The sequence below is a fragment of the Psammomys obesus genome, unplaced genomic scaffold (genome assembly GCF_907164565.1).
Source record: "Psammomys obesus unplaced genomic scaffold, mPsaObe1.curated_primary_1811, whole genome shotgun sequence".
Taxonomy (NCBI): domain Eukaryota; kingdom Metazoa; phylum Chordata; class Mammalia; order Rodentia; family Muridae; genus Psammomys; species Psammomys obesus.
Window position 1 is genome coordinate 1187838 of NW_026592368.1, and position 13855 is coordinate 1201692.

The following is a 13855-nucleotide window of genomic DNA, read 5'->3' on the forward strand; positions in this document are numbered from 1 at the left end:
CTCTACTCTGTGGAGCACCTTGTTTGCAAACATACTCCACTCCAACTCTATTTTCCATGCTGAGGATGGCCCCACAGAAAGGCTCCTGGTACAGGCTCACAGAGAATGAAATTCCAACAAGAAAGCATGCATGGGACAGATCTGTGCTCTCTGTACATATGTAATAGTTGTGCAGGTTGGCCCACATTTGTGACTTCTAACAGCACATGTTTAACTATTGTGCAGCTTGTTCTTCATGGAGGGCCCTTATCAGCAAGATCAAAGCTGTCTCTGACTCTTTTGCCTGCCATTGTATTTTTTTCTCATAATTAGACTGCCTTGTGTAGCCGCAATAACAGAAGTTGTGCATAGTCTTATTGCAACTTTATATACCAAGGCTGGTTGATATCTAAGGGAGGCTTCTTTTTTCTGAAAAGAAAGAGAGGAAGGGCACATAGGTTGGCAGGTGAGGTGACAGAGAGGGACTAGGAGGAAAAATGTGATCAGATGGTGCAGTAGTACATAAACAAATTAATTAATAATCCATTAAAAAGAAATAGTAAGATTGTAATAGAAATGAATGAAACAGAAACAAAGAAAATACACAGAGTTAACTAAAGGAAGAGCTGTTTTTTTCTGAAGAGAAAATTGACAGACCCTTGTCTCAAGTAAATCAAAGAAAGAAATAGAGAGCTCAAATTAGCAGAATCAGAAGTGACAGAAAAACATTGCTACAGAATCCAAAGAAATTCACAATATTCTAAGGGAACATTAAAAAAATATATTATGTAGCAGAGTGCTTAAAAATGCACATGAAATGGGTAAGTTTTAGATTTACCCAAGCAACCATGATTCAAACATGAATTCAACTTTTATTCAACAGCCTAAAGAGACCTAAAAAAAAAAAAACCCATGAGGAAATTCAAAAGCTTACAAAAGCATCTCACCAAAAAAAAGAAAGAAAGCTGAAAGATTACAAAAGGAGACTCCAAGAGATTAGAGACCAGAGTGCACCATATCTGAAGGGTAGAGGATCAGAGACTCTGAGACCAGTGAGTGGACAAGTGGCTAGGTCTGGGGGAATGGCTTTGGTTCTTCCTGATCCAGGTCCCCAAGTCTATTGAGCAGGTCCAGGAGTAGGAAACTATGATCCACCTGCCCTTCTACATACTCCAGTGAGTTTGGACCCCCAAGGTCTCTCTGCTGTAGCAGCCAGACCTCAGATTTCTCCCCTGAGGTCAACATCAGGATTACTGGGACAACATCCCAGCCACCAAGCTACAGATTCTCCAGTCACCCTGTGGAACCAGGGGAACAAGAGAAACACAGGGATCCCAGATCCAATGTGGCAGAGCAGAGAGGAATCTGCATACAAGGAACACAGTTTTAGGGAAGCCTGTAAGCTGCAACCCAGCTTCTGATTAACCCCCACAGTTGTCACCTTGGCCTGGAGCCCTTTTGGGCACCTCCATATGCTCAGCATTCATGACCAGCAGCAGTACCTGCACCCCAAACATTGGGGCTCCCATGCATGCATACTCCCTGACCTTCAGTTCACCTACCCCCATCTGTTTTTGTGCTCACTACCTGGCCTGTTCACTGCCCTCAAAGACACTGGCATCTGAATTGCCAGCACGCATTCTTGAGCCACTGCACATTCCTCATCTTTCTGAACACTATGCTATACTCCAAAGACAAGCTGGTCCAGTCTTTGGTGCATGTTCCAGGAACAAACAGCTAAGGCTACAGACAACCACATGACTAAAGTCTAGCATAATATAACAGTCAACAAAAAGTAGGACACCATGGCTCCACCAAAACTCCCCAAAACAGTGGATATACTAATGTAGCTGAAACACAAGAAAATGAAATTAAATCTGTGCTTATGCAATTATTTGTAGCATATGAAGAGGAAAACAATGAATCTCTCAAAGAAATACAGGCAAATATAACCAAACAGAGCCATCATAGACAGGCAACCACAATCAAAGAGGTGAAGGAAATAAATAAAATTATTCATGACCTTAGAAAATTAGAATTAATAAAGAAACCACAAACAAAGAAAACTCTGGAGTTGGAACACTTAGAAAAGTGATCAAGTAACACAGATAAGCATCACCAAAAGAATAAAAAAAAAATTGGGGAGAGAATCTCAGGCATTGAGGATATAATTGAAGTAACTGGTAAATCTCTCAAAAGAAAGAAAAAGGATAGTTTCTGATGCAAAACATTCAAGACATCCAGGATACCATGAAAAGATGAAACCTAAGAATAATAGCAATAAAATAAACAGATGATTTCAGACTCCAAATTCCAGAATGTATTTTCAATAAAACCATAGAAGAAAGTTTCATCAACCTTATAAGAGATAGCCTTAAACATAAAAGAGGCCTACAGAACACCACATATTCTAGACCAGACAAGAAAATTCTTGTGCAACATAATAATCAAAACACTAAATCTACGCAATAAAAAAATTAAAAGCAGCAAGGAAAAAGGCCAAATAACATATAAAGGCAGACCAATCAGAATCACACCAGAGTCCCCAACAGAAATGAAAAGCCAGAAGGGTCTCAGAGGATGTCATGCAAACACTAAGATACCACAAATGCCAGCAAAAGTTACAGTCAACACAGATGGAGGAAACAAGATATTCCATGAAAAAACTAAATTTAAACAATATTTTTGCTGCATCCCAGACATTGAGAAGGTACTAGAAGGAAAACTACAACCAATGAGATCAACTAAACCCAAGAAGCACAGGATATAGATGACATCACAACAAAAAAATCAAAATAAAACAAGCACACAAACGCACTATCAGCACCAACTCCACAATAACAAGAACTAGCATTCATTGGTCTTTAATATCTATCAACATCAATGAATTCAAAAGTCCAATAAAAAGCCACATTCTAACTGAATGGTTACCGAAAGAGGATCCAACATTCTGCTGCATACAAGAAACACTTCAGCCACAAAGATAGACACTACCTTGGAGTAAAGTGCTAGAAAAAGGTTTTCTAATCAAATAGACTGAAGGAGAAAGTGGCAGTAGCATCCTAATATATAATCAAATAGACTTCTAACCAATATTAATCAAAAAAGATTGGGAAGGATACTTCATCTTCATAAAAGAAAAATACACCATGAGGACATCAATATCTTGAAAAATTATGCCCCATATACAAGGGCACCTGCATTTGTAAAAGAAATATTCAAGCTGGAATCACACATTAGGCCCAACTTAGTAATAGTGGGAGACTTCACCATCACTCTCTCACCAAGTGACATATCATTCAGACAGAAGCTAAATAGTGAAATAATGAAGCTTACAGAGGTCATGAATCAAATGGATCTAACAGATGCCTACAGAATTTTTCACCCAGACACAAATATATTTTCTTTTCTGCACTTCATGGAACCTTCTCCAAAATTGAACACAAAGTCAGGAACAAAGCAAGTCTCAACAGACTTAAGAAGACTGAAATAACACCTTGTATCCAATTACACTGCCATGTTCTAGAGCTGAACCTCAGCTATCACAGAAAGAGCAAAAGACCTGCACACATATTGAACCTGAACAACTCTCTACTCAATGACAGGTGTGTCATGGAAGAAATAAAGAAAGAAATTAAAGATGTTCAAGAATTAAATGAAAATGAAGGCACAACATACCCAAACTTCTATGACACAATGAAAACAGTGCTAAGAGAAAAGTTCATAGTGTTCAGTGCCTTCATAAAGAAATTTGAGACATCTCATACGAGCAATCTAATGACACATCTGAAACACCCAGAAAAAAAACAACAACAAACAAACAAAAAAAAATGAAAAGATACAGACACACCCAAGAGGAGGAGACAGCTTTAAATAATCAAAGTCAGTGGTGAAATCAATATACTAAAAACAAAATGATTCAAATAATCAAGAAAACCAAGAGCTGGTTCTTAGAGAAAATCAAGAAAATAAACAAACTCTTAGCTGAAGTAACTAAAAGGCAGAAAGACACTATCCAAATGAACAAAATAAAAAAATGAAAACAGATACTTATGGACACACCGAGAAAATCAAAAGAATAATTAAGTCTTACTTCTAAAGCATATATGTCACAAAATTTTTAAATCTATATGGAATGAACAATTTTCTTGATAGATTCCACTTACCAAAGTTAAATCAAGATCAGGTAAATAAATTAAATAGTCCTATCTCTCCTAAGAGAATAGGAGCTGTAATCAAAAATCCCCATCAAAAAATAAGAAAATAACAGGTCTAGATGTTTTCAGCACAGAATTCTAACAGACCCTCAAAGAAGAGGAAATACCAATATTCTAACTATTCCACAAAATAGAAACAGAAGGAACATTACCAACCTCATTCTATGAGGCCACATTCACTTTGATACCTAATCCACACAAAGACGCTGCAAAAAATGAACCTCAGACCAATCTCGCTTATGAACATTGGTGCAAAACTACTCAGTAAAATACTTACAAGCTGAATCCAAGAACTCAACAAAAATATCATCCACATGACCAAGTAGGCTTCATCCCAGACATGCTGGGGTGGTTGAGTCTGCAGAAATCCATCAATGTAATCCACCACATAAACAAACTGAAGTGGAAAAAAATAACACATGATAATTTCCTTACATGCCAAAAAGCCTTTGACAAAATCCAACACCAATTCATGTTTAAAGTTTTGGAGAGATCAGGAATAGAAGGCACATACCTAAACATAGTAAAAACAACGTACAGCAAACCTATCGCCGACATCAAACTAAACAGAGAGAAACTTAAATCTATCCCACTGAAATCAGGCACAAGGCATGGCTGCCTGCTCTCTCCATATCTCTTCAATATAGTATGTGAAGTCATACAGCACACTGCCAGGAATTTAACCTATGATAGCACTAAATCTCAGAATATAAAGAATATTTATTTAATCTTTCAACATTTTATTGTTTTCAATAAAACATAAAAAGTTTTGTTTGTTATCCAGTTGTCTTAGGGTTGGCCTTTTTGAATATGATAAAAAATGGTAGATTCTTATTACTATATTAATGTATTTTCATTTTGACTTTTTTTAATAAAAGTTTTCATTTTAAAAAGAACATATATATCTCACTATACCTCTTCTTGTTCTTTGCCCAGAACATCTTCTGGAGACACTTTATATCTATTCTCTCTCCAATTCACGGTCTCTTGTTTATTATATGTTTATTTGCGTGTGTGTTTGTATTAAAAAATCCAACCTGCACATGCCATATGAAGTTACTTGTATATGTTATCACACATTTGACCATAACCCTAAACAGGCAACCATATTTTTATTTACATCAACTTGCTTTTTCTACTATTGTTGATACTGAAGGTGACAAATGTAAGTGTTGTAAATGCAGTTCAATTTCTTGTGCATTCAAGAAACAATCACACATATACTTTTCCTGGAGTTATCTTCAGGCAAAAATCATTAGGTTTGTTTATTGCAGAAATACAAATCAATTCCGGACACGTGGAAATCTCACATTTAATGGGGAACCTATACCATGGAGATAGCCATGTCATGCACCAAAAGGCAGAGGGTTTTTTTTTTTTTTTTTTGTTTTTAGTAGTTTGCATATGACACAATTGCATGAGAATAGCCACTCAAATCTTCATACATTTTGTGGCATCAGCAGTGATTACTAATGGATTCGGGGATGAAGGAAAGAGACATGGCGAAGAGCATTGCATTATGACACCATAGTCAGTTTGTAACTTTCCCCTTCTACATTCCAGTTGAGGACAGGTATTATTTTTCTACCTGTCTGGTTGGAAATGTGCCGCTAAGGACAAAATACACAAGAAAAACAGCAAATGGGTCTTTCTTCTTGTAGAACTTTCCAGAATCCTGTACCACAGCTCTGTGTACATACAGATTGAGAAGTCTGAAGGCAACACAGAAAAACTGGTCATAATATTGAACATTAATTTAAAATACTTTAGGCTAAATAACTTAAATGTACATACTCTATGTAAAGTGTGATGTTTTGTGTGTGTGTTTAATTTTTTTATAATTTTTATTTTTTATATTAATCACAAGCTCAGTATCCAAGTGGGTTTCCCTATAAGGGGAACAGCAACTATTTCTGACATGAACTCAATGACTGGCTTTTTGACCTCCCCCTTCCCTCTCAGGGAGGAGCAGCCTTGGTAGGCCACAGATGAGGACATTGCATCCAGTCTTGAAGATACCTGATAAGTTAAGGTCAGATGGAAGGGGAGGAGGACCTCACCTATTAGTGGACTTTGAAAGGGGCAAATAGGAGATGAGGGTGGGATTGAGAGGGAATGAGGGAGGGGCTACAACTGTGATACAAAGTAAACTGTATGTATTTATGGGGAACTCTGAGGTTATTATATGTGAGTGTAGAATGGAGATATGAAGTTAGCATACTTCCCATTATTAAGTATTCAACAACCATTTATGGTGACCAAAGTGTGACTCACTTCTGCCTCACCTATGTGAAATGTATAAGGCATCTGCATATTCTTTCTGAGGCAGCAAGTCAGAACACAATTATTGTATGAATTATGGAAAGGTTGGATTGTCAGAAAGAAACCCCCTCACTATTGCCTCATCTGTTTCTACCTTTACACTTCCAGTCCTGTATTAAAACCCACACACTCTGATTCAGCTGAAAAAGGAAGCTCAATTTTCTCATGAAAGATTGTTTGGCCATTGGTGAATTATAATCTATTACTATGATATTTACCCTTGACTCCCATTGCTAGGAATTATACTGTGACTTTCCTTTCAAACGTTAGAGACATCATCACATAGGATTTTTACCAATTGCATTCTTAGTTAATCACAATAACTACTAAACTAACACAGTTTTAGTTCATTGTATTTTAGAAATTACATAGGACAGGAAATATTTCTATCTTTCCTTAGACATCTTATCTGGCTTGATTTGGATTCAGTTTCTGTCTCATAAATATGTCTATATTAACAGTATTATGCTTGTAGATAACTGGCTCAGCAGTTAAGAGTGCATACCGCTCTTGCATAGAAATATGAGTTCAGTTCCAAACATACGTATTGGGCAGCTCATATACATTGGTTCCAGAAATGTCTTATATAAAAATCCATAATTTTTTCTTGTTTATGCTACCTCAAAAACTTGTAAAACTATTGATATGCTTGAGTTGGAGTTGTGTGAATGGAAGGATGCACTGAGCTTCAGCTTGCCCGTATAATTAACATATGTGAATATGTAGATAAGTTTGTATCCATGTGTGTGTTATCATGTGTGTGTGTGTGTTTACATGTGGTAACACACACAAACATGGCCTATATATAACCCTGAACACTCATCCATTCATTCATTGCATCATCAATGAACACAAGCATTCAAGTTCAATTCATTTAATTCTAGCTAAGGAATTAGCTGACATTATGTGTGCGTTTGTAGGTGTACTTATTTGTTTATGTAGACATTATATATATATATATATATATATATATATATATATATATATTTGAAATACTGTTATATTTCAGATTTAAAGTCATCATACAAAAATAAAGGGTATTTAATGCTCTTGCCACATAAGCATGAAAGCCTGAATTTAATCATGATGAAGGGATGAAAAGAAAGTTTGGGTGCAGAAAATATGCCTGTACTCCAAGCTTTATGATCATGAAGACAGAGAAAATACATAGGTAATGCTGTCCACTGAGCACAGCAAAATCAGAAGGTAAGGGTTTCAGAGAGATATCCTATTTAAAAAGAAAGTGGACAGCAACTGAGAAAGATAATCACAGTTAACTGTGGCCTTAACCAGCACATGTGTTAATATGCATGAATACCCACAAACAAGCTCACAGTCACAACACAGCTAAGAGCTTGAAATTTCACAATAAATATTACACAATCAAGTTTATAATTCTTTACAAATCATTCCCTTTATATTAAATGCTGAAAAATTTTCCAACTTGATTAAAGTTGCTTGGCCATTGAATCAGAACTTCATTGATGAAAAAGCCTTGGTCTTGTGGACTCTTGAAGACAAATTCTCCCACTTTAAGTATTAAAGAATTTTGCTTTCTATATGCAATAAAGTTTTGTATATCATATGTTTCCATAATATTCTTGTTCTCATCAAAGCTTATTTCATCTCCAGCAGCATTTGTCACTTCAATTTTCCTCAAAAATGGATGCAGCTGAAGAGAGACAAAATTTTATATGAGTGACCCACACAGAATACTGGTTGATCTTTAAGAGAAATTCATTTTCCCTCCCTCTGATATGGGTTTATTTTTGAAGGTGCTTTGTTTAGGTTTCTCTCCAGTTATATAGCGAGATTAAAATTATTCCCTGTGGAAGTAATGCTAGAGCTACTAAACACAAGTGAAATATCATCTATGAGATAGAAGATAGTATAGTGTGATAGTGTGTAGCGTGTCCTTAGTTGGAAAAAGGTTCTGTGTCTTTCTCCAGCACCAGAAAAAAATATTTCCATTTAAAAGATGGAGATTTGAAGAGGATCAAAAATGGCGGTGCCCAGTGGACATGGTTACTGAGTGCTAGGACTCTAGTAACTTCACATCAAGTAAGAGGCTATGCTGTGGACCCCAAAACACCAATGTCTATGCTTCCCAGCTTTAAGGTACACTAGAAGGAAAACCCCAAGCAAAGAAAGTTAACCACACCCAAGAAAACAAATAAGATATAAAAAAATACCATTGCTGTAAAACCAAAAGGAGAGAAACACAGAAACTCACTACAACCATAAAAATCAAAATTACCAGCAAACATTAGTTATTAATATCACTCAACATCAATGGATTCAATTCCTCAATAAAAAAAACACAGACTAAGAGAATGGATGCATAAATAGGATTGCTGCATACAAGAAACACATCTTGGGGGGCAAGATTGCGGTGCCGGGAGGACTCTCATTCTGAGCAGCAGCACAGCAGGATTGGCACCGTGATCAGCAATCAGAACTTGCAGCCATAAAACACAAGTGATTGTGTTTCACAGGTGAGAGGATACCCCATGGTGGGGGATTCAATCAGCTTTAACTCACCCTGCTAAACCGCGGAAGAGATCCTGGTTCCACCAGTCGCTTGGTCACCAGCCCAGAGCTACACGCCACGAAGATCTGGTCACTGTCTCAGACTGAACTGTAGGCCCAGAACATTACAGACTGGATTGTCCAGTTGAGAGATAACCCCATGGAGTAGGAAACGATTGGGACCGACCTTAGGTCACCCAGACATCCCCTGGAAAAGACTCGGGTTCCATGGGCACCCCAGGAGCCAGACCGAAGCCACAGCCTGGGACCCAGGTGCCTACACAGAGCCCTGCCTGTGTGCCTGATTTGCCGCCTCAGATAGAACTGTGGGCCCCAGGGCACCAGAGCACCAGAGTACTTCGTTTCACTGTCAGGAGCAAACCCACAGGGAGGGAAATGGCTGGTCTGATCTCAGAGCATTCAGCTGATACCACCACCCCGAAAAGGTCTCTGGAAAAATTACCCAGCTTAGGCAGATGCCCAGGCTCCCAAAGGCCAGAAAGGCAGAGCCATGGGCTGGCATCTGTGCCTGTGGGTTCTACTCGCCACCCCAGACAGAACAGTGGTCCCCAAAGCAAAGACTGAGTGTCTCTGGCAGGAGGAAACCCCCAGTGGAGGGGATCATCAGGTCTAAAGCTCAGGACACCCAGCACCAAAAGACTTTCTGGATTCACGCAGACTCTAGGCTCTAGCTTTCTAATGCAGGCAGGAGCGCTGTGCTCAGCCACCATTATTGAGTTCCCCTAGGGCACTGGGACACACAGCTGCATCCTCAGACCTACAAGAGCCAGAGAGCCATTACAGCAGCCCTCAGATACTGTGACAAGGATCAACCAGTTATCCCTAGCTAGACTGACAAAACTGTGGGAATCCCTGGTCCTTCAAGAGGGCTGCACCCACAGCCTCTGGAACAGAGCAGTGCCTGCAGCCGTCATCCCAGACAGGGACACACAGCTTCTGGTCCAGAGTGAGGCACCCAGCCTCCAGACCAGAGCGCCGCCTCCAGGCACCAACTTAACCTAGGTGCACATTCTCCAGGCCCAGAGCAGAGCACTCAGCCTCTGGCCCAGAGACTTGCTGGGCACACCTCTCACTTTCCCGGACAGAACGATGTACCCCAGGATAACAAACTGAGTTTCCCTGTTGGGAGAAAACCCCACAGCCAGGGAATCAGCAGGTTCTTCAAAAGGACTGTACCTGAAAAACTGGAACAGCAGCAGCTCACTAAATTTATAACAAGAAACCCAGCAGTGGGGCAGCTGTCTTGAGAACTTCTATGGGTAAGAGGAGATCCCCCCCAGCCTAACAAAGACCACAGCTACTACTCAGAGCTATACACCTGAGGTGAACAGTGGCAATTCCTGAGAAACACTGGCCATACAGTGACCATAACCAAAAAGCAGAGGAGGACTCCTTCAGGAAAATCATCTTCTGGCCAAGGGGCTTCTTCCTACCTCAGGACTCCAGGAAGCACAGAAACTAACAGCCAACACCTAAAACAGCCCAATGGGGTAGAGGTCAGTGTAAAAGCTCAACCAACAAAAGACAGAGCAATATGGCATGTACAGAACCCAGCCATCCAGGGGCAAACAGCCCTGGACAATGCAGCATAATAGAAAATCAAGAAGATGACCTTACATCTAGGCTGATGAAGAGGATAATAGAAGAAACAAATAAAATACGTAAAGAATTAGAGGAAGATAAAACCAAACAGATCATGGCTATCCGCAAAGAAATGGAGGAAGTTAAAGAAAGCAGATTATGGCCATCCGTGAAGAAATACAGGAAGATGCAGCCAAACAGCTTGCGGCCTTCAGAGAAGAAATAATTAAAACACTGAAAGAAATAAAAGAAACAGAGTTGAAGGAACTAAAAGAAAAAGAAGAAAATACAACCAGACAGGTGAAGGATGTAAACAAAACAACTCAAGACCTGAAGATAGAACTGAAAAAATTAAAGTAAACACAAATGGAGGAAATAATGAAGAGGAAGAATCTAGGGAAGAAAACAGGAACTACAGAGGTAAGCATAACCAACAGACTACAAGAGATGGAAGAAAGACTCTCAGGTGTAGAAGATGCAATGGAAGAAATCGATGTATCTGTCAAAGAAAATGTTCAATCCAAAAAATTCCTGACACAGACCGTCCAAGAAATCCAAGACAATATGAAAAGACAAAACCTAAGAATATTAGGTATAGAGGAAATAGAAGACTCCCTTCTCCAAGGCCCAGAAAATATTTTCAACAAAATCATTGAAGAAAATTTCTCTAATTTAAAGGAGAAGCGAATAAGAATACATGAGGACTACAGAACACCCAACAAATTTGACCAGAAAAGAAAATCCTCCCACCACATAATAATCAAAACAGTAAGTATACAGAACAAAGAAAAAATACTAAAAGCTGCAAGGGAAAAAGGCCAAGTAACATATAATGGCAAACCCATTAGAATCACACCTGACTTTTCAACAGAGACTATGAAAGCCAGAAGGGCCTGGACAGATATTACGCAGACCCTAAGAGAACACAGATGTCAACCCAGGCTACTATACCCTGCAAAACTCTCAGTCCTCATAGTCAAAGAAAACAAGATATTCAATGACAAAACAAATTTCAACAATACCTACACACAAATCCAGCATTACAAAAGACACTGGAAGGAAAAACACAACCCAAGAAAATTAGCTTCTGTCATGAAAACATGAGAAATAATTAACCTTACTACAGTAAAACAAAAAGCAACCAAGCACACAACCTTATGACCACAGCCAACATAAAAATCAAAGGATCTAACAGCCACTGGTCATTAATCTCTCTCAACATCAATGGACTCAATTCTCCAATAAAAGACACAGATTAACAGAATGGATACATAAACAAAATCCAGCAATCTGTTGCATACAAGAAACACACCTAAGGCACAAAGATAGACATTACCTGAGGGTAAAAGGTTGGAAGACGACTTTCCAAGCAAATGGACCCAAGAAACAAGCTGGAGTAGCCATTCTAATATCTGATAATATAGACTTTCAACCAAAATTAATAAAAAGATATGGGGAAGGACACTTCATACTCATCAAGGGAAAATTCCACCAAGAAGACATCACAATCCTGAACATCTATACCCCAAATACAAGAGTACCTACAGTTGTAAAAGAAACATTGATAAAATTTCACCACATTTAGATCCCCACACATTAATAGTGGGAGACTTCAACACCCCACTCTCAACAAAGGACAGGTCAACAAAACAGAAATTAAACAAAGAAACAATGTCTCTGACAGAGGTCATGAATCAAATTGACCTAACAGACATTTACAGAACTTTACACCCAAATCAACAAAATCAGAAATGAAAAGAGGGACATAACTACAGACACTGAAGAAATCCAAACAATCATTAGGACTTACTTCAAAAGTCTATATGCCACCAAATTTGAAAATCAAAGATATTATCCACTATGACCAAGTAGGCTTCATCCCAGGTATGCAGGGGTGGTTCAATATACGGAAATCCATCAATGTGATTCACCATATTAACAACCTGAAAGAAAAAAAACCACATGATAATCTCCCTAGATGCTGAAAAAGCATTTGACAAAATCCAACATCCATTCATGTTTAAAGTATTGGAGAGATCAGGGATACAAGGCACATATCTAAACATAGTAAAGGCGATATACAGCAAGCCTATAGCCAACATCAAACTAAACGGAGAGAAACATAAAGCAATCCCACTAAAATCAGGGACAAGACAAGGCTGCCCACTCTCTCCATATCTTTTCAACATGGTGCTGGAAGTCCTTGCTAGAGCAATAAGACAGTTGAAGGAGATCAAGGAGATACAGACTGGAAAAGAAGTCAAATTATCACTATTTGCAGATGATATGATAGTATACATGAGTGACCCCAAAAACTCTACCAGAGAACTCCTACAGCTGGTAAACACCTTCAGCAAAGTGGCCAGATACAAAATTAACTCAAAAAAATATCAGTAGCACTCCTGTATACAAAAGACAAAAGGGCTGAGAAATAAATTAGGGAAACAACACCCTTCATAATAGCCACAAATGACAAAAAGTACCTTGGTGTAACCCTAACCAAGCAAGTCAAAGACATGTATGAAAAAAATTTCATGTCACTGAATAAAGAATTAGAAGAAGATATGAGAAGATGGAAAGCTCTCCCATGCTCATGGCTTGGCAGGATTAACATAGTAAAAATGGCCATCTTACCAAAAGCAATCTACAGATTTATTGCAATTCCCATCAAATTGCCAACACAATCCTTTACAGACATAGAAAGAAAAATGCTGTTGTGTACTGTTCAGGAAGTTGTCTCCTGTGCCAATGAGTTCTAGGCTCATCCCCACTTATTTTTCTAATTAATTTAGTATGTCTGGTTTTATGTTGAGGTCTTTGATCCACTTGGACTTTAGTTTTCTGCAGAGTGATAAATATGGATCGACTTGCACTTTTTCTACATGTAGACATCCAGTTAGCCCAGCACCATTTGTTAAAGATTCTGTCCTCTTTCCATTATATGGTTTTGACTTCTTTGTCAAAAATAAAGTACCTGTAGGTGTGTGGATTTATTTCTGCATCTTCTGTTTGGTTCCATTGATCCACCATTCTGTTTCTATGTCATACCATACAATTATTATTACTATTGCTCTGTAGTACAGCCGGAGAATCAGGTGTCTTATTGCAAGCAGTGAATAACAGTAACACCACCAATTCCACAATAAAGGAACTAACATTTATCTATCTATCTATCTATCTATCTATCTATCTATCTATCTATCTAT